This window comes from Bubalus bubalis, chromosome 24, assembly GCF_019923935.1.
Source record: "Bubalus bubalis isolate 160015118507 breed Murrah chromosome 24, NDDB_SH_1, whole genome shotgun sequence".
NCBI lineage: Eukaryota > Metazoa > Chordata > Mammalia > Artiodactyla > Bovidae > Bubalus > Bubalus bubalis.
In genome coordinates this window covers 23,597,480-23,619,966 of record NC_059180.1, presented here as the reverse complement: position 1 = coordinate 23,619,966, position 22,487 = coordinate 23,597,480, and the positions used below count along the sequence as shown (strand labels likewise).

Below are 22,487 nucleotides of genomic sequence, written 5' to 3'. Positions count from 1 at the left end.
CTTGGAAATGCAGTGGCTAGGACACATATGGAGAACCAATAATGGAAATTCCTAAAATTCTTAAGGTAACATAGATCACAAAGAATTCATGTGCAGAATGCATCAGGAAGACTATGGGTTTGCCAGAAATATTCCAAAGGAAATTTGTCTTGCAAATTTGCCATCACATAAGAAAGTTATTTGAACCTGTGTTAACACCAAACGTACAAATAAAAGGTTCATCTTCTAGTCTCTAATGTCAAAATTATCAGATTTTCTTTTTAAGTAGGATGAACAGGGAGAAAGAGTGGTCACATCCAAAATAACTATATATAGTTCCATAATGCCCTAAAGATGAGGTAAAGAATTTGCAAGCCCTTTCTCCACCCTTACTCTATCCGCCTATGGGAGCCATCCACCAGGACTGTATTCCATGCCAAGGGTCCAAGTCGCTGAGCTTTTCTAAATACCCCTCTCAGAAAGGTAAGTATGTAGAAGGAAAGTCAAGTTCACACTAAATGTGAATGCCCTACAGGGCCTGCAGGCTTAGTCTTCTAAGAAGGTGTCTCCATTTTAAAAGAAGGGCTGATTTACCCAAATACAATCTCTAAATGATAAGATAACAGCTAGATGAAAAAGAAAAGTCTGCACTAATACATAACATCATAGTGATTTACTTATCTTTAACTAAAAAGCGTTTTATAGGAAGATTGCTAGAAATTTCTTGGCTAGGAAGGAGGTGATTTCTCTGGAGACACTTTATCTACTTAGACTCATTCTTACCTTCAACTAGAAGATCCATCTAAAATTTAGTGCTTGTAAAATTTTGCTAACTAAAGAATCTGCCTGCAATGCAGGAGACCCCAGTTCAATTCCTGGCTCAGGAAGATCCCCTTGAGAAGGGACAGTCTACCTGCTCTGGTATTCTTGGGCTTCCCTGGTGGCTCAGACAGTAAAGAATCCATCTGCAATGCAGGATACCTGGGTGCAATTTTTGGGTTGGGAAGATCCCCTGGAGAAGAGCATGGCAAACCACTCCAGTATTCTTGCCTGGAGAATCCCCAAGGACAGAGGAGCCTGGCAAGCTACAGTCCATGGGGTTGCAAAGAGTTGGACACGACTGAGTGACTAAGCACAGCACAGCAGAGCATAATAATTGCAGCCTCTGAAATTATGTTAATAGAAACTTGGAAGTATAGCAGGGAAGTAGACCAAATCAATGTCAGACCCGTGTCTCACCAGCTCTAGAGTCATGGACCTTCACAATCCAAATTCAAAGCTCTAATGAGATTGGCAGTAGGGTAAAAGGATTTTTTAATGGAAAGTTGAAGCTTTAAACTTTAGCTAAAGAACTTTACTTCCTCCAAATAGTACTTGCATAAATTCAGAGTTATTTTCAAAAGGAATTCTAAGGGTATGTTCTGAGTGTACAAGTTTAAAATGAAGACCATAATCATTCCTGTGTTAATTGGAATCACAAAGTATCAGGGTGTGTCCCATTCTCCACCTTCAAAAAGAATAAATGACAGACATGACTATACATGCCCTTTTTGGATTTGCAGTTTCACTCAGGTTTCAAAAACACACTGTAGCCCCTTCAGAAGGGTTTTGGTGTGGAAAATGACAGACCCAAGTAAGTTTTTTGAAACCTTTTTATGCTTTTTGAGTATAACTAGTAATTCATAGTGCAACTTATTAAAATTTTTAAAGGCAAGTGGGTTAATTCTTGGAAGACCAGAATACATGAGAAGCAACCTGTTCAAGCCAAATTATCCAAAACAAACAGCACTATACCACATGGACGTTCTGGTTTCCAGATCTGTGTTTCTAAGACTGAAATGCTGAAAGAAACAAAAGGCCCAAACTTACACAAATTCCACATGCTCACAGACTGGCAACTCTAATTCCCAGACATGCTAACTCACCAGATTTTGCTGCTCAGTTCTTGCTGCTGAGGAAAGCCCAGGTATCTGGCACGATAAGAGGATTTCCTGGTTTCTGACTGACTCACCTACCCTATGCCACTCACCTCTGCTCCCATTGGGCAGATGCTGTATTATACCAGCTTCCTCCAAATCCTGGTGCCAAGGCCTTCAAGTAGGGACAGAACAGATGGACCTACCAAAGAGGTTCTAATCCATTTACCCATTTACAAGCCCTCCACATGAGAGCATCTTTGATGACCTGACACAGCAGAACCAGCTGAAACCTGAAGGCATTTTACATACCCAAAAGATAAAAAGAAAAAAAGGAGTGGGAAATCAATTTAGACAGATGATTAGTCAGAAAGTGCCAGAAGGCTGGATCCCTTCCTTCCATTCCAGTCCTTTCCTTTGAAGCAAGTGATGGTCTCAAGCCAGTTACAGATCTGATGGTGAGTGTGGTCCCCTGATTACCTAATGGGCTCCCTTCTTTACTGTCTACCTTTTTCTTTGGGAAACAGTTCTGCACCAAGAGATTTCTCAGGTTCAATCAGGGGCTCAGCCCTGTGTCACAGGATGGCCACACTTCAAGTGTTTTAAAGTTGCCTGCTTCCCTGAACACAGTAACTGTTGGCTAATTCCTAGTAAGAGCAATTATCAATTACTGAGCACTGGATATCACACCACGCATTATACAAAGCACTTTATGGACAATAAAACTCTTATATGCTTACCACAATTCCATTCAAAGATAGGAAAATTGGGGTGCAAAGAAGATTACCCAGGATTACAAGAAGAACCTGATATGTCTGACTTGAAAAACCCCTGATAGCTCAGGTGGTAAAGAATCTGCGAGCAATGCAGGAGACCCCAGTTCGATTCCTGGGTCAAGAAGATCCACTGGAGAAGGGATAGCCTACCCACTCCAATATTCTTGGGCTTTCCTTGTGGCTCAGCTGGTCAAGAATTCACACATAATGCAGGAGACCTGGGTTTGCCTGGGTTGGGAAGATCCCCTGCAGAAGGGAAAGGCTGGCCTGGAGAATTCCATGGAATTCTACTGTATAGTCCATGGGGTTGCAAACAAACACCACTGAGCCAGCTTTCACTTTCAATTTAACCACTAAGCTAGACTGCTTAACACCCATATCAGAAGCCCCTTCATAGATCACAGCATGGTCTTGGTGAAGGGGCTTTGTAATGCAATGAAGCTATAAGCCATGCTGTGCAGGGCCACCCAAGACAGGCAGGTCATAGTGAAGTGTACTGACAAAATGTGGTCCACTGGAAGAGGGAATGGCAAAACACAGGAGTATGCTTGCCATGAAAACCCCATGAGCAGTATGAAAAAGCAAAACACATAACACTGGAAGATGAGCAACCCAGGTTGGAAGGTGTCCAATATGCTATGGGGGAAGATGAGAGGGCAATTATTAATACCTCCAGAAAGAATGAACTGGCTGAGCCAAATCGGAAATGACACTCAACTGTGGATGTGTCTGGTGGTATTGCATAGAAACCTGCAATGTTAGGTCCATGAATCAAGGAAATTGGACGTGATCAAGCAGGAGATGGCAAGAGTGAATATCATTTTAGGAATCAGTGAACTAAAGTGGACAGAAATGGGTGAATTTAATTCAGGGAACCATTATATCTACTACTGTGGGCAAGAATCCCTTAGAAGAAATGAGGTGGCCCTCACAGTCAACAGAACAGTGACCTCGGTTCCTTTCCAAGAAGAAATGGAGTAGCCCTCACAGTCAACAAAACAGTGACCTCGGTTCCTTTCCAAGGCAAACCATTCAACATCACTTTGCCTCAACCACTGATGCTGGAGAAGCTAAAGTTGACTATAAAGATCTACAAGACCTTGTAGAACTTACAGCAAAAACGATGTCCTTTTCGTCATGGGAACTGGAATGCAAAAGTTGGAAATCAAGAGAAACCTGCAGTAGCAAGCAAGTTTGGCCTTGAAGAACAAAATGAAGCAGGGCAAAGGCTAACAGAGTTTTGCCAAGAGAACACAGTGGTCACAGCAAACACTCTTTTCCAACAACACAAGAGATGACTCTACACATGGACATCACCAAATGATCACTACTGAAATTAGATTGATTATATTCTTTGCAGCTGAAGATGGAGAAGCTCTATACAGTCAGCAAAAACAAGACTGGGAGCTGACCATGGCTCAGATCATGACCTCCTTATTGCAAAATTTAGTCTTAAATTGAAGAAAGTAAGGAAAACTACTAAACCATTCAGGTATGACCTAAATCAAATCCCTTATGATTATATGGTGGAGGTGATGAATAGGTTCAAGGGATTAGATCTGGCAGAGTGCATAAAGAACTATATATGGAGGTTTATAATATTGTACAGGAGGCAGTGACCAAAACCATCCCAAGGAAAAAGAAATGCAAGAAGGCAAAGTGGTTGTCTGAGGAGGCTTTACAACTAACTAAAAAGGGAAAAAGGGAAAAATATACCCAACTGAATGCAGAGTTCCAGAGAAAAGCAAGGAGAAATAAGAAGGCCTTCTGAAATGAAGTGTAAAGAAATAGAGGAAAACAACAGGATGGGAAAGATTCTCTAAGAAAGAGAATTTCTCTTCCAAAAAAATTAGAGATAGTAGGGGAAACATTTCATCCAAGAATGGGAGTAAGGACCTAATAGAAGATATTAAGAGGTGGAAATACACAGAAGAACTATACAAGAAAGGTCTTAACGACTCAGATAACCACAATGATAGGAGTGCAGTCACTTACCTAGAGCCAGACATCCTGGAATGTGAAGTCAAGTGGACCTTAGGAAGCATTACTAAGAACACAGCTAATGGTGCTGCTGCTGCTAAGTCACTTCAGTCGTGTCCGACTCTGTACGACCCCATAGATGGCAGCCCACCAGGCTCTGCCGTCCCTGGGATTCTTCAGGCAAGAACACTGGAGTGGGTTGCCATTTCCTTCTCCAATGCAGGAAAGTGAAAAGTGAAAGTGAAGTTGCTCAGTCATGTCTAACTCTTTGCGACCCCATGGACTGCAGCCTACCAGGCTCCTCCATCCATGGGACAAAGCTTATGGAGGTGATGGAATTCCAGCAGACCTATGTAAAATCCTAAAAGATGATGCTGTTAAAGTGCTACAGTTAATATGTCAGCAAATTTGGAAAACTCAGCAGTGCTTACAGGACTGGAAAAGGTCAGTTTTCATTCTAATCCCAAAGAAGGGCAATGCCAAAGAAATTTCAAACTACAGCACAATTGCATTCATTTCACATACTAGCAAGGTAAGGCTCAAAATTCTCCAAGGTAGGCTTCAGCAGTATGTGAACCTAGAAATTCCAGATGTACAAGCTGGCTTTAGAAAAGGCAGAGGACCCAGAGATCAAATTGTCAACATCTACTGGATCACAGGAAAAGCAAGGGAATTAAAAAAAAAACCAGTTACTTCATTGACTATGCTTAAGCCATTGACTGTGTGGATCACAACAAACTGGACAATTCTTAAAGAGATGGGAGTACCAGACCACCTTACCTGTCTCCTAACAAACATGCGCAAGTCGAGAAGCAACAGCTAGAACTGGACATGGACAATGAACTGGTTCCATATAGGGGAAGAAGTATGTCGAGGCTGTATGCTGTCACGCTGCTTATTTAACTTATATGCAAAGTACATCATGCAAAATGCCAAAGTGAATGAATCACAAGCTGGAATCAAGATTTCTGAGAGAAATACCAACAACCTCAGATATGCAGATGATACCACCCTAATGGCAGAAAGTGAAAAGAAACTAAAGAGCTTCTTGATGAGGGTGAAAGAAGAGTGAAAAGGTTGGCTTAAAACTCAACATTCAAAAAACTAAGATCATGGCATCTAGTCACACTGTTACATGGCAAATAGATGGGGAAAAAATGGAAAGAGTGACAGATTTTATTTTAGTGGGCTCCAAAATCACTGTGGAAAGTGACTGCAGCCATGAATTAAAAGACACTTGCTTCTTGGATGGAAAGCTATGACAAACCTAGACAACATATTAAAAAGCAGAAACATCATTCTGCTGACAAAGATCCATACAGTCAAAGTTATAGTTTTCCAGTAGTCACGTACAGATATGAGAACTGGACCATAAAGAAGGCTGAGTGCCAAAGAATTCATGCTTTTGAACTGTACTGAAGAAGACTCTTGAGAATCCCCTGGACTGCAAGGAGGTCAAACTAGTCAATCCTAAAGGAAACCAACCCTGAATATTCATTGGATGGACTGAGGCTTAAGCTCCAATACATTGGCCACCTGATACAAAAGAGCTGAGTCACTGGAAAAGACCCTGCTGCTGGGATAGATTGAGAACAGGAGGAAAAAGGGGCGGCAGAGGATGAGATGGTTAGACAGCAGCACTGACTCAATGCACACAGATTTGAGCGAACTGTGGGAGACAGGGAAGGACAGAGGAGCCTGTCCATGGGATTACAAAGAATTTGACATGACTTAGGGACTAAACAACAACAACAACAACTGGAAAAAGAACAGCACATGGTCTGTGCCCAGAGCTAAGAATGATGTCCTAGCCACTGCTCTCTCCCCCGCAAGCCATACCACCGTGAAGCAGGCAGGCAAGATGCCCTTAGGCTCAGCCTCACCAGAGGCTGGGGACTAGAATTAGTCCAGAGTCCTTAAACCTGTGATGTTTCAGGACCCCATAATGGCTAAAAGCTCTAGCTCTTTAAGTCCAACTCTGCTACCAGCTGTTTGATCAAAAACCTGAATTTCATCAACCTGAAAAGTGGTACCTACTTCATAGAACAGTTGTAAGGATTCAGTAAGGATACACTGATAAAGAGTACCCGGCACTATGACTGCCACAGAGGAAAGCTTTTATTAAAAGACAAGTAGTATCTGCTTACCCTGATGGAAATCCCAGCTTGTCCCATCTGAACAATGGGTCTAGGCTTGCTTCCCCAGGCCCAGACAAGACAGGATGCCTATGCTTGAGTCATGCACATGTTAATGCTAAGTCACTTCAGTCATGTCCGACTCTGTGTGACCCCACAGACGGCAGCTCACCAGGCTCCCCCGTCCCTGTGATTCTCCAGGCAAGAACACTGGAGTGGGTTGCCATTTCCTTCTCCAATGCAGGAAAGTGAAAAGTGAAAGTGAAGTCACTTAGTTGTGTCCAACTTTTAGCAACCCCATGGACTGCAGCCTACCAGGCTCCTCTGTCCATGGGATTTTCCAGGCAAGAGTACTGGAGTGGGGTGCCATTGCCTTCTCCATCATGCACATGAGTATCGCTCAAAAACAGTTTCTTGAACTACAGAACTAACCCTGCTCAAATGCACCACCAATCAGAAATACACAGGGGGTCAGATTCTCCATAGGATAAGACGTGTGAATAATCCTGAATAAAATCAAGCTGGCTATTTGCTGTGCCCTCTGGATATCTGAATTGTTGCTCACTTTCTGTCTCTAACTGCAGAACAATTATATCAAAGAAATTCTTGCACTGTTAAGAAAGTTCTAGGACCCACAACAGATTTCCCCACCTAGGGAACCGGCAAAGGGACTGAGAACTCCCAAAGAATTTGACTTTGGAGACCAGTGGGATTTGATTACAGTACTTTAACAGGAATGGGGAGCCTCTTGGAGGGCACAAACAAAAACTTGTGTACATTAAGAGCCAGGAGAAAAGATTCTCCTGTGAAAGCATGGGTCAAGTTTGCCCTCAGTCAACTGGGAGGGAACAGCCCCACCCATCAACAGAAAACTGGATTAAAGATTTACTTAGCATGGCCCCGTCCATCAGAATAAGACGCAGATTCCCCCACAGTCAGTCTTTCCCATGAGGAACTTTCTATAAGCCTCTTATCCTTATTCATCAGAGGGCAGACAGAATGAAAACTACAATCAGAGAAAACTAACCAAACTGATCACCTGGACCACAGCCATCTCTAAACTCAATGAAACTATGAGCCATGCCGTGTAGAGCTACCCAAGATGGATGGGTCATGGTGGAGAGTTCTAACAAAACGTGGTTCACTGGAGAAGGGCATGGCAAACTACTTCATTATTCTTGCCTTGAGAACCCCATGAAAAGGCAGAAAGATAAGGACACTGAAAGATGAACTCCCCAGGTCAGTAGGTGCCCGATATGCTACTGGAGAAGAGTGGAGAAGTAACTCCAGAAAGAATGAAAAGACGAAGCCAAAATGAAAACAGTATCCAGCTGTGGATGTGACTGGTGATAGAAGTGAAGTCCGATGCTGTAAAGAACAATTAGTAATGCATAGGAACCTGGATTGTTAGGTCCATGAATCAAGGTAAATTGGAAGTGGTCAAACGGGAGATGGCAAGGGTTTGAACATCGACATTTCAGTAATCAGTGAACTAAAATGGACAGGAATGGGCAAATTTAATTCAAATGACCATTATATCTACTACTATGGGCAAAAATCCCTTAGAAGAAATGGAGTAGCCCTCACAGTCAACAAGAGAGTCTGAAATGCAGTACTTGGGTCCAATCTCAAAAACAGAATGACCTCGGTTCGTTTCCAAGGCAAACCATTCAATATCACAGTAATCCAAGTGTATGCCCCAACCACTAATGCCGAAGAAGCTAAAGTTGAATGGTTCTATGATGACCTACAAGAACTTCTAGAACTAACACCAGAAAAAGATGTCCTTTTCATCATAGGAGACTGGAATGAAAAAGTAGGAAGTCAAGATTTCCCTGGAGAAAGAAGCAAGTTTGGCCTTGGAGTACAAAATGGCCTTGGAGTACAAAATGAACCAGGGCAAAGGCTGGTAAGAGTTTTGCCAGGAGAACGCATTGCTCGTAGCAAACACTTTCTTCCAACAACACAAGAGACGACTCTACTCATTGACCATATCAGATCAGATCAGATCAGTCGCTCAGTCGTGTCCGACTCTTTGCGACCCCATGAGTCGCAGCATGCCAGGCCTCCCTGTCCATCACCAACTCCCGGAGTTCACTCAGACTCACGTCCATCAGTCAGTGATGCCATCCAGCCATCTCATCCTCTGTCGTCCCCTTCTCCTCCTGCCCCCAATCCCTCCCAGCATCAGAGTCTTTTCCAATGAGTCAACTCTTCGCATGAGGTGGTCAAAGTACTGGAATTTCAGCTTTAGCATCATTCCTTCCAAAGAAATCCCAGGGCTGATCTCCTTCAGAATGGACTGGTTGGATGTCCTTGCAGTCCAAGGGACTCTCAAGAGTCTTCTCCAAAACCACAGTTCAAAAGCATCAATTCTTCGGCGCTCAGCCTTCTTCACAGTCCAACTCTCACATCCATACATGACCACAGGAAAAACCATAGCCTTGACTAGATGAACCTTTGTTGGCAAAGTCATGTCTCTGCTTTTGAATATGCTATCTAGGTTGGTCATAACTTTTCTTGCAAGAAGCAAGCATCTTTTAATTTCATGGCTGCAGTCACCATCTGCAGTGATTTTGGAGACCCAAAAAATAAAGTCTGACACTGTTTCCACATCTATTTCCCATGAAGTGATGGGACCAGATGCCATGATCTTCGTTTTCTGAATGTTGAGCTTTAAGCCAACTTTTTCACTCTCCTCTTTCATCTTCATCAAGAGGCTTTTTAGTTCCTCTTCACTTTCTGCCATAAGGGTGGTGTCATCTGCATATCTGAGGTTATTGATATTTCTCCAGGCAATCCTGATTCCAGCTTGTGCTTCATCTAGCCCAGCGTTTCTCATGATGTACTCTGCATATAAGTTAAATAAGCAGGGTGACAATATACATCCTTGACGTACTCCATTTCCTATTTGGAACGAGGCTGTTGTTCCATGTCCAGTTCTAACTGTTGCTTCCTGACTTGCATACAAATTTCTCAAGAGGCAGGTCAGGTAGTCTGGTATTTCCATCTCTTTCAGAATTTTCCACAGTTGATTGTGATCCACACAGTCAAAGGCTTTGGCATAGTCAATAAAGCAGAAATAGATGTTTTTCTGGAACTCTCTTGCTTTTTCCATGATCCAGCGGATGTTGGCAATTTGGTACCTGATTCCTCTGCCTTTTCTAAAACCAGCTTGAACATCTGGAAGTTCACAGTTCACATATTGCTGAAGCCTGGCTTGGAGAATTTTGAGCATTACTTTACTAGCGTGTGAGATGAGTGCAACTGTGCAGTAGTTTGAGCATTCTTTAGCATTGCCTTTCTTTGGGATTGGAATGGAAACTGACCTTTTACAGTCCTGTGGACACTGCTGAGTTTTCCAAATGTGCTGGCATATTGAGTGCAGCACTTTCACAGCATCATCTTTCAGGATTTGAAATAGCTCAACTGGAATTCCATCACCTCCACTACCTTTGTTCACAGTGATGCTTTCTCAGGCACACTTGACTTCACATTTCAGGATATCTGGCTCTAGATAAGTGATCACACCATCGTGATTATCTGGGTCATGAAGATCTTTTTTGTACAGTTCTTCTGTGCATTCTTGCCACCTCTTCTTAATATCTTCTGCTTCTGTTAGGTCCATACCATTTCTGTCCTTTATCGAGCCCATCTTTGCATGAAATGTTCCCTTGGTATCTCTAATTTTCTTGAAGAGATCTCTAGTCTTTCCCATTCTGTTGTTTTCCTCTATTTCTTTGCATTGATTGCTGAGGAAGGCTTTCTTATCTCTTCTTGCTATTCTTTGGAACTCTGTATTCAGATGTTTATATCTTTCCTTTTCTCCTTTGCTTTTCGCTTCTCTTCTTTTCACAGCTGTTTGTAAGGTCTCCCCAGACAGCCATTTTGCTTTTTTGCATTTCTTTTCCATGGGGATGGTCTTGATCCCTGTCTCCTGTACAATGTCACGAACCTCTGTCCATAGTTCATCAGGCACTCTATCAGATCTAGTCCCTTAAATCTATTTCTCACTTCCACTGTATAATCATAAGGGATTTGATTTAGGTCATATCTGAATGGTCTAGTGGTTTTCCCTACTTTCTTCAATTTCAGTATGAATTTGGCAATAAGGAATTCATGATCTGAGCCATAGTCAGCTCCTGGTCTTGTTTTTGCTGACTGTATAGAGCTTCTCAATCTTTGGCTGCAAAGAATATAATCATTCTGATTTCGGTGTTGACCATCTGGTGATGTCCATGTATAGAGTCTTCTCTTGTGTTGTTGGAAGAGGGTGTTTGCTATGACCAGTGCATTTTCTTGGCAAAACTCTATTAGTCTTTGCCCTGCTTCATTCCATATTCCAAGGCCAAATCTGCCTGTTACTCCAGGTGTTTCCTGACGTCCTACTTTTGCATTCAGGTCCCCTATAATGACAAGGACATCTTTTTTGGATGTTAGTTCTAAAAGGTCTTCTAGGTCTTCATAGAACCGCTCAACTCCAGCTTCTTCAGCGTTACTGGTTGTGGCATAGACTTGGATTACTGTGATATTAAATGGTTTGCCTTGGAAACGAACAGAGATCATTCTGTCATTTTTGAGATTGCATCCAAGTACTGCATTTTGGAGTCTTTTGTTGACCATGATGGCTACTCCATTTCTTCTGAGGGATTCCTGCCTGCAGTGGTAGATATAATGGTCATCTGAGTTAAATTCACCCATTCCAGTCCATTTTAGTCCGCTGATTCCTAGAATGTCACTCTTGCCATCTCTTGTTTGACCACTTCCAATTTGCCTTGATTCATGGACTTGACATTCCAGGTTCCTATGCAATATTGCTCTTTACAGCATTGGACCTTGCTTCTATCATCAGTCACATCCACAGCTGGGTACTGTTTTTGTTTTGGCTCCATCCTTTTATTCTTTCTGGAGCTATTTCTCCACTGATCTACAGTAGCATATTGGGCACCTACTGACCTGGGGATTTCCTCTTTCAGTGCCCTATCATTTTGCCTTTTCATACTGTTCATGGGTTTCTCAAGGCAAGAAAACTGAAGTGGTTTGCCATTCCCTTCTCCAGTGGACCACATTCTGACAGACCATTCAGGTATGACCTAAATCAAATACAGTGGAAGTGGATGGAGGTTCGTGACATATTACAGGAGACAGAGATCAAGATCATCCCCAAGAAAAAGAAATGTAAAAAGGCAAAATGGCTGTCTGAGGAGGCCTTACAAATAGCTGAGGAAAGAAGAGAAGTGAAAGGCAAGGGAGAAAAGGAAAGACATACCCATCTGAATACAGAGGTCCAAAGAATAGCAAGGAGAGATAAGAAAGCCTTCCTCAGTGATCAATGCAAACAAATAAAGGAAAACTATAAAATGGGAAAGACTAGAAATCTCTTCAAGAAAATTAGAGATACCAAGGGATCATTTCATGCAAAGATGGGCATAATAAAGGACAGAATAGTATATACCTTAACAGAGGCAGAAGATATTAAAAAAAAGGTGACAAGAATACACAGAAGAACTATACAAAAAAGATCTTAATGACCCAGATAACCACGATCATGTGATCACTCACCTAGAGCCAGACATCCTGGAATGTGAAGTCAAGTGAGCCTTAGAAAGCATCACTATGAACAAAGCGAGTGGAGGTGATGGAGTTCCAGCTGAGCTATTTCAAGTCCTAAAAGATGATGCTGTCAAAGTGCTATACTCAATATGCCAGCACATTTGGAAAACTCAGCAGTGGCCACAGAATTAGAAAAGGTCAGTTTTCATTCCAATCCCAAAGAAAGTTCCAATGCCAAAGAATGTTCAAACTACTGCACAATTGTTCTCATCTAACACACCAGCAAACTAATACTCAAAATTCTCTAAGCTAGGCTCAACAGTATGTGAACTGTGAAGTTCCACATGTTCAACCTGGATTTAGAAAATGCAGAGGAACCAGAGATCAAATTGCCAATGTCTGTTGGGTCATCAAAAAAGCAAGAGAGTTCCAGAAAAACATCTACTTGTGCTTTATTGACTATACCAAAGCCTTTGACTGTGTGCATCACAACAAACTGTGGAAAATTCTTAAAGAGATGGGAATACCAGACCACCTTACTTGCCTCCTGAGAAATCTGTATGCAGGTCAGGAAGCAACAGTTAGAACTGGACATGGAACAACAGACTGGTTCCAAATTGGGAAAGGAGTACATCAGTGCTGTATATTGTCATCCTGCTCATTTAACTTATATGCAGAGAACATCATGAGAAATACAGGGCTGGAAGAAGCACAAGCTGGAATCAAGACTGCCAGGAGAAATATCAATAACCTCAGATATGCAGATGACACCACCCTTATGGCATAAAGTGAAGAGGAACTGAAGATCCTCTTGATGAAAGTGAAAGAAGAGAGTGAAAAAGCTGGTTTAAAACTCAATATTCAAAAAACTAAGATCATGGCATCTGGTCCCATCAGTTCATGGCAAATAGATGGGGAAACAATGGAAACAGTGACAGACTTTATTTTCTTGGGTTCCAAAAGTCACTGTGGATGGTGACTGCAGCCATGAAATTAAAAGACACTTGCTCCATGGAAGGAAAGGTATGATCAACCTAGACAGCATATTAAAACGCACAGACATTACTTTGTCAACAAAGGTCTGTCTAGTCAAAGCTATGGTTTTTCCAGTAGTCACGTATGAATGTGAGAGGTGGACCATAAAGAAAGCTGAGTGCCGAAGAACTGATGCTTTTGAACAGTGGTGTTGGAGAAGACTCTTGAGAGTCCCTTGGACCTTGGACTGCAAGAAGATCAAACCGGTTGGTCCTAAAGGCAATCATTCCTGAATATTCATTGGAAGGAGTAATGCTGAAGCTGAAGCTCCAGTACTTTGGCCACCTGATGCAAAGAACTGACTTACTGGAAAAGACCTTGCTGTTTGGAAAGATTGAAGGCAGGAGGAGAAGGGGACAACAGAGGATGAGATGGTTAGATGAAGTCACTGATTGGATGGACATGAATTTGAGCAAGATCTGGCAGTCGGTGAGGGACAGAGAAGCCTGGCATGCTGCAGTCCATGGGGTCACAAAGAGTCAAGTGCTCTTGAGTGACTGAAATGAAATAAATTCTTTCCCTAATCTGGGGCAATCTTCCAGTCAGTTCCAAACTTCATTCCCTTTCCACTAGATTCCAGGTGTGCAGATCTGGAGAAAACCAGGATTTCTAACTTGGTACTGATTTACACTCATTTAATGGAACTACCTTCCCAGTGGTCCTCCTGCTATCCCTCTGAAATGGATAGCCTCAGCACAATCTGGGCTACCCAGAACCAAATTTCATTACTAACAGAATATCATCATTAATTAATCCCACTATTCATTGTCAGTACATTGTTAAGAGCTACACTGAAGTGTAACTCTAGGAAATAATTACTGCCATTTCATAGCAAAATAAATGTAAGTACACAGAGGTCAAGCAGCTATCTAGAAAAGGAGAAACTGGAGTAGAGTAATTAACAGGATGAGCTCCACAAGCAGAGGAACCTGTATCTGAATCATGGCGATGTACCAAGTTTGTGACCATCAGCATATAACTTTAAAATGGGACAGTTGTACCTCATGGACTGGTGGATAGAGGAAATGAGATGTCCCATGTAAAATGCTCTGCCCTAATACCGGGCTCATAAAAAGTATTCGGTAAGTGTTAGCCTTTATTGTAATTGTTATTATCAGAAAGTTGGTGACAGGATCAAGCTCCTCTTTTCCTAGAAAAGTGCTCTTGTCAGCAGCCAGGCCAGGTCTCCTGGGGCAGTTCAGGAATGCTGATGCCCCAAATGCCCACAGTAGCTCTCCTGTTCTTGCAGTAAGTGACTCTGGTCTCCTGTTTCAGCTAAAGTGGCATACACGTGTGAAATGGAGTGACAGACAAGAAGGGGTGGGAAGAAAGAGAAAGGCAGGAAGAAGAATAAAGGGAGAAAAAAAGCTACAAACCAGGAAACGTACTTCTAGGCATAGCTTTGGGGGTTTACTTGAAACATCAAAGCCAGTAACTGCTTAGTTTATGTTGGACCAAGATAAGCCTCCAGCTTTTCTCCTCCAATCTCAGCTCTAACTGCTTCTGCCTTTCTCTCTCCCTCCTTCTCTGCATCAGCTTCCAGCCTCCCTCCTCTCCTGTGGCAGATCCAGCTGCTATTCCTGGGGATGGGCTTGGTTGCTTGCTTGGCCCCAGGTCTGGAGCTGGCACTGCTGGGCTAAGGGCAGTCCCAGAGATCATGGTCCCAGTGAATGCTCTGGCTCCAGACAGCCAGAGAAGGGAGATCAGGAAAGTGTTTCTAATTCTTAGGCAGCTCCATGAAGTGACAATCAGGCAAGTCCCTATTTTCTAGGACTTACAGTCTGCCTTTGAAACAGAATCACCCCTTATGGACAGAAAGACCATGAAGGGCTTAATCACACAAAGACGAATGGAGACAGGAAAGGAGAGAGTATGAACCAGTGTTATGGAAAGGAAGGTGGAGGGACTGATGAAGATGAATTGGTATTTGTTATATGCTTCATATACACCATCATCTTCAAACTTCACAACAACCTACGATGTCAGTGGTCTTACAGATTAGGAACCTGAGGTTTCTTAACCACTAAGCAATGGGACTAGGAAATCAGTTTGTCAGGCTCCAAAATCTACTCAGTTTCACAGAGATGATGAGTCCTGTTCTGGTCCTTCGGTGACTGGGAGCATAAAGTGGAAAGGAAAGAGGCAAACGGTCAATCTGGTTGGTCTAGGTTGAGAGAGGATTTTAAAATATTTATTAATAGTAATAATCTTTTAAGTCCATTGCATGTAATGAGGAGACTGACATGAATTATCACTTTTAAGCAACTATAACTCTATGAGCAAGAAAATATAATCTTCACTTTACAGGGGGATAAACTGAACAAAGTTTAAGGGATTTGGCCTGAGGTCACACAGCCAATCTATAAAGGTAAGGGATTCAAACCCAGGAGTCTGATTCTAAACTCATCATATTACATCACTGGTCTCACTACTTACTGTTCTTCGCTATGCTGTTCCAGGTGGCATAGTGGTAAAGAATCTGCCTGCCAATGCAGCAGACACAAGACACAGGTTCAGTACCTGGGTCGAGAAGATCCCCTGGAATAGGAAATGGCAATCCACTCGAGTATGCTTGCCTGGAAAATTTCATGAACAGAAGAGACTGGCAGGCTACAGTTCATGGTCACAAAGAGTCAGACACAACTGAGTAACTGAACATACACACTGCTGCTGCTAAGTCGCTTCAGTCGTGTCCGACTCTAGGTGACCCCATAGATGGCAGCCCACCAGGCTCCACCAACCCTGGGATTCTCCAGGCAAGAACACTGGAGTGGGTTGCCATTTCCTTCTCCAATGCATGAAAGTGAAAGGTGAAAGTGAAGTCGCTCAGTCGTGTCCAACTCTTAGCAACCCCATGGACTGCAGCCTACCAGGCTCCTCCGTCCATGGGATTTTCCAAGCAAGAGTACTGGAGTGGGGTGCCATTGCCTTCTCCGGGGCATACACACACATGCCAGGATATACTCTTCCCCTAAGGAGATGATGATGGCCCAAGAAGAAAAAATACATTATCAATACGTGATTGTACTCCAGAGGTACTGAGTCAGTAGGATCAGAGTAAAGTCTCAGGAAGCCTTCAGTTCTGGTCTGGGATATCCCTAAGTGATGTATGCCCTTGAACAAGTCTCTTAACCTCTCTGAGTTTCCATGTTCCCAACATTAAAATCCTTTGAAGTCTAACATTCTGGGACCACCTTTATTTTTTGACATGCAAAGACGCTGAAGTTCTAAATTTGCAAGCCTTCTGAGGACAGGGCTTTCGCCTCCTCAGTGAATAGCTTTCATACTTCTTGCCCAAGCCTACTAGAGCCAAAGGAAAATGGGAAAGTCAGTCTATTCCAATCTGAACAAGAGGTGAAAGGTGACACTGTTTTTGCACCCTTCCCTCTCTTAATCATCTTAGTTTGACCTCTGCAGGCTAAGAAAAAGGCCCTGACATATAACATATGGGCTTCCCAGGTGGCATTAGTGGTAAAGAAACCGCCTGCCAATGCAGGAGATGCAAGAGATGTGTTCAACCCCTGAGTGTGGAAGATCCCCTAGAATAGGAAATGGCACCCCACTCCAGCATTCTTGTCTGGAAAATTCCATGGGCAGAGGAGCCTGGCAAACTAGTCTAGGGGGTCACAAAGAGTCAAACACAAGACTAAGAACAAGCACAGGTGATACGGAAAATAGAGCAAGCTGGCTCATTGTTGTACCTGGTTGGGAGCTTAAAAAAAAATGAGGCAAATGCTGGTACCAAAAGCCAATGTCAGCAAGGCACCTGAGGTCTACTCTGATGACTTCTTTGAAAGAAGGAAATGATCCAGCCAACCTCTCCCATTTGTTCCCACCTAGAGTCTATGGCACCCCACTCCAGTACTCTTGCCTGGAAAATCCCATGGACGGAGGAGCCAGGTAGGCTGCAGTCCATGGGGTTGTGAAGAGTCTGATGCTTACTGAGCGACTTCACTTTCACTTTTCACTTTCATGCATTGGAGAAGGAAATGGCAACCCACCCCAGTGTTCTTGCCTGGAGAATCCCAAGGACGGGGGAGCCTGGTGGGCTGCCGTCTCTGGGGTCACACAGAGTCGGACATGACTGAAGTGACTTAGCACCAGCACCAGAGTCTATTCAGAAGCAAGACGCCACTAGCAAATGTTAGTGCTTTTATATATTACAGCAGTAAGAAACCCATCTTTCCAACTTTCATCCAAACAATTTGTATAGCTAATTGGGCACATGTTTTTACTTCTTACTATGTATGCCAGACACCCAGCTGCCAGGGGCTGAAGCAGCTATAGTGGCAAAAGCCATACCCCTGAGGAGTCTCAAAGCAAGACCACAAGAGTCTCTTGATGCCAACTGGCAGATGTAGATGCTGAATGACCTAAGAAACAGTCGGGAAATGGGTAGTATCCATTTCTAAACTACCTCTTAGAAAGTAAACTTGCAAAAATAACAAACAAGGAGGAAAGACTGGAGGGAGTACTTTAAACTCCAAGGTCTTCTGCTTTCTGTCATTTGGAACTTACAAGATCACCTTTGGAGATTAGGTCTTACCTAGAGCTACTTGGGAGAAAAAGCTGTTCCCTCTGCCAAAGCAAATGAGGCGTGTCTGCTATTTTCATGCTTTTAAGACTTTTTGTCCTAAAATGTACTGCAAGCTGCAAGCTAAGACAGCAGTTCCAGTTAGGGATGGATAGGAACACATGACTTTCTAAATCCACCAATCTCAAAACTACAAAAAGAAGAGGAGGATGGGGGAAAACAGGGAGGAAGGAAGGGAAGATAATTTTTTTTAAAAAGAAAATAAACCAATTGGTTATATTTCTGTAAAATAATCAGGTCACAGGACTAAGACCAGTTAGCTTTGTACAAAATAATTTCTCTCTTCTTTTTGAAGGATTCTTATGTTCCTTACCTTGCATACTTCAAATATACTGAGAATATATATGCAACTGAGGTCTGAGGACTGAGGCCACTGTGGGCTGGCCAGAACAAATACTACTTGCCAAATTCAACAAAGTCAATATATACATATTATAAAGTTCCCAAATACCAAAGAATCAAGCATTTTTGGTCTCTGGGTTCCAGAGCTGCTACATATTTAATCCCACATGACTCAAAATGACCAAAAAAGAGCTGAATTATTTTAGTGACCCACACTTGGAATATTTTTGCTGTCACTATTGATCTGGACAAGTCTGACTGTACACTTATGTGCAAAGTGGACATCATAAGGGGTATCAGATTTCTAAGCTGGTTACTCTCCGTGTTTCTGCACCAGCTTTTTCATTAGCTAAATTTACTGTTTACAGAGGGCCGTCTTGGGTTTATGTTCCATCAATTCAGTTCAGTCGCTCAGTAGTGTCCCCATGGACTTTGTGGCCCCAGGGACTGCAGCACTCCAGACTTCCCTGTCCATCATCGACTCCCGGAGCTTACTCAAACTCATGTCCATTGAGTCGGTGATGCCATACAACCATCGCATCCTCTGTCATCTTCTCCTCCCACCTTCAATCTTTCCCAGCATCAGGGTCTTTTCTAATGAGTCAGTTCTTCACATCAGGTGGCCAAAGTATTGGAGTTTCAGCTTCAGCATCAGTCCTTCCAATGAATATTCGGGACTGACTTCCTTTAGGATAGACAGGTTGGATCTCCTTGCAGTCCAAGGGACTCTCAAGAGTCTTCTCCAACACCACAGCTCAAAAGCATCAATTCTTCAGCTTTCTTTGCAGTACAACTCTCACATCCATACATGACTACTGGAAAAACCATAGCTTTGACTAGACAGACCTTTGTTGACAAAGTAATGTTTGTGCTTTTTAATATGCTGTCTAGGTTGATCATGGCTTTCCTTCCAAGGAGCAAGCATCTTTTAATTTCATGGCTGCAGACACCATCTGCAGTGATTTTGGAGCTCAAAGAAATAAAGTCTGTCACTGTTTCCATTGTTTCCCCATCTATTTGCCATGAAATGATGGGACTAGATGCCATGATCTTAGTGTTCTGAATGTTGAGCTTTAAGCCAACTTTTTCACTCTCCTCTTTCACTTTCATCAGAGGCTCTTAGTTCTTTTTCGCTTTCTGCCATAAGGGTGGTGTCATCTGCATATCTGAGGTTACTGAAATTTCTTCTGGCAGTCTTGATTCCAGCTTGTGCTTCATCCAGCCCTGCATTTCACATGATGTACTCTGCATATAAGTTAATAAGCAGGGTGAAATATACTTTTTAACTCTGGTTTTAGCTTGCAGCTCATCCTCAGAATACAGGCCTCATTAGGTCAAACTGAAAGTAAAACCACTGGTTAGGCACCAACTGCCTGCTTCCAATCAGCATATGGTACGAGCTATCCCAGACATCTACCAGATAATTTACATTTACTAGACAATCATTCCTCAAACACCCAATCACCACATCAACTGTTCACTTTTCAGTCACCTGTAGAATTCAGTAGTTACTGACGAAAAATAGTTAACTGGAGTTGAGATATGGTCTTTGTATCTAAGAAAGGCAAGAAAGGAAACTATGAAACGAGTCAAAAGATGAGAAAGGAATCCAATATAAAGATGATAAATGACTGCATGCAACTGTCTTCTCAGAGGGGCACCTGAATGACCACAAATGTACAGATGTAGTTTCTAGAGCCACATTTCTTCTAAACAGCTCTCATGTTCATCACATGGTAACAAATGTGAGGTTTGCTAACATATAAATGTTTGCTAATTCTTAAAAAAAAAAAAAAATCCAAATTCATTAAGGCCACATTTATCATTTTTTTCCAGAGATCCATGATGGAAGCTGATTGCTAAAGCTTAGTAGATAAGAAAAGGAAGAGGGACAGAAAAAAGATCTGTATAATAAAAGAATATCTTTTTCAATTACATCAGTAAGCTGGTCAGAGAAGTAAGACCACTAAGGCTTTATTTCCCACTGCAAAATTCAAAACCATTACACAGTTATTCTGTAAAGTTTAGAAAATATGGAGTACCATAAAGAGAAAAAGTCCCCTAGTACCCCACCATCTGCCACTTCCCAGGTGGCTCAGTGGTAAAGAATCCTCCTGCTAATGTAAGAGATTCTGGTTCGACCCATCTTGGGAAGATCTCCTGGAAAAAGAAATGGCAACCCACTCCAGTATTCTTGCCTGGGAAATCCCATGGACAGAGAAGCCTGGGAGGCTACAGTTCATGGGGGTCCCAAAAGAGTTGAACACAACTTACCGACACAATCCCTTCACCTAAATTAGTATTTTGGAATATATCCTTTCAGTGGTCTATATAAGCATATAGGTGGCACACATAAATAAATACATGCATGTTCATAGTACACATATCCAACTTTTAAACAAAACTGAGTCATAATGTACATTCTATTTTGCAAACTGTTTTGAAAACACTTTTTCATATAAATCTTCCCTCATCAAATGCTTTAAAAGAGCTGAAAATCAATGGCCGTACTACCAAGACTGTGGCAGTATTACCACTGACACACCAGCTATTTCACATAACCCATAAACTATTTATTGCCTACGACTTCAATCTGTCAAACAAAAATTTGGTGCTACACTACAGAAGGGTTGCAGAAAGGTTGACTCTCTGTTAAAACATATTTAATTGCCAGATAGGTCTTTCATTGACAATTTGACAGTTTAAACTCTAATGGTGGGACATTTAGTTTGCTTCCAACAGTTCACTATTATAAACAATATTGGGATAATAAACGGAATATGCAGCTAAAATTCAGCTCCTGAGAATAAACTCCCAGAAGTGGAACAACAGATCAAAGACTATGCAAAAACATATTATAAGTGTATGTGTCTGTGTATGAAAAGTGAAAGTATTAGTCACTCAGTGTCCGCCTCTTTGCAACCCCATGGACTGCAGCCCAAGTGCCTCTGTCCACGGAGTTCTCCAGGCAAGAATACTGGAGTGGGTTGCCATGCCCTTCTCCAGGGGATCTTCCTGACCCAGGGATTGAACCTGGTTCTCTGGTACTGCAGAAAGGTTCTTTATCAGCTGAGTCACCACATAAAATCAATCTGAATTCAAAAAAAGTAGTGTCAGCTTACATAATGGGACTGGACTGGGAGTGTGTATTTCTCCCAACATCACCTGGTAATATGTCAACTAATTCAATTTCTTAAAAAAAAACAAAACCCAACTCCTTACCAAAAGTACTTTTAGACATTATATTTTAGGGAAAATATCCAACTGCCAGAGGAGGATGGAAAACAGGAGAGACCATTTGTTTCATTATAAATTGCATCGAAAGACTGACAAATCCAACAATTTTAGCTCCAAGGATTTCAAGACAGTACTGTTAAATGATGGGGGTGGGGTGCAGAGCAGGGGACAGAAAGTGATTAATCATGTTTCAATAATATCTAAATTCCAGATTTATTCTTTCAAAAGAAAATGAACCTTTCCCCATGTCCCATACACACACAAAAAAGATAAAGACCATCTAATGAATAACAGTCTAATGATAATAATAGGTCTAATGAATAATAGTCCCCTTATCATAAGTTGAAACTCCAAAACTTTGGCCACCTCATGCGAAGAGTTGACTCACTGGAAAAGACCCTAATGCTGGGAAGGATTGGGGGCAGGAGGAGAAGGGGACGACAGAGGATGAGATGGCTGGATGGCATCACCAACTTGATGGACATGGGTTTGGGGTGGACTCTGGGAGTTGGTGATGGACAGGGAGGCCTGGCGTGCTGCAATTCACAGCATGTCAAAGAGTCAGACACAACTGAGCGACTGAACTGAACTGAATGGAACTATCATAAGTTTAGCATTGGGGGTAGAAGGGTCTGACCTATATATTCAGGTTCAACCCATGGAGTTGAACCTGAGTGAATCACATGCCCAGGGAGCAAGAATTTCATTCAAATGGAACTATGGTGTACTTAAAATGGTTAATAGTCTGGATTCAGACCACAGACTTAATATATGGCCTTTTAGCTTCAGACTGGATCAAAGGCTTGCAGCAGAGACTCATCTGCTCCCCCAGCATCCAGGTTCTTCATCAGTTGGCCACTCATTTTCTTCACTAGAAAGATCCAACTCCCTCACTCTTAGTCATTCATGTTGGGTAAGTTCACATAATGAACTATGTGAC

The 22,487-nt window shown here is 42.3% G+C and overlaps 1 protein-coding gene across 9 annotated transcripts in view; it reads right to left on the bottom strand.

Moving 5' to 3' along the window:
* DCUN1D3 (defective in cullin neddylation 1 domain containing 3) overlaps window positions 1-22,487 on the bottom strand; it is a 59,445-nt gene that overhangs the window by 7,695 nt on the left and 29,263 nt on the right. The window lies entirely within an intron of this gene.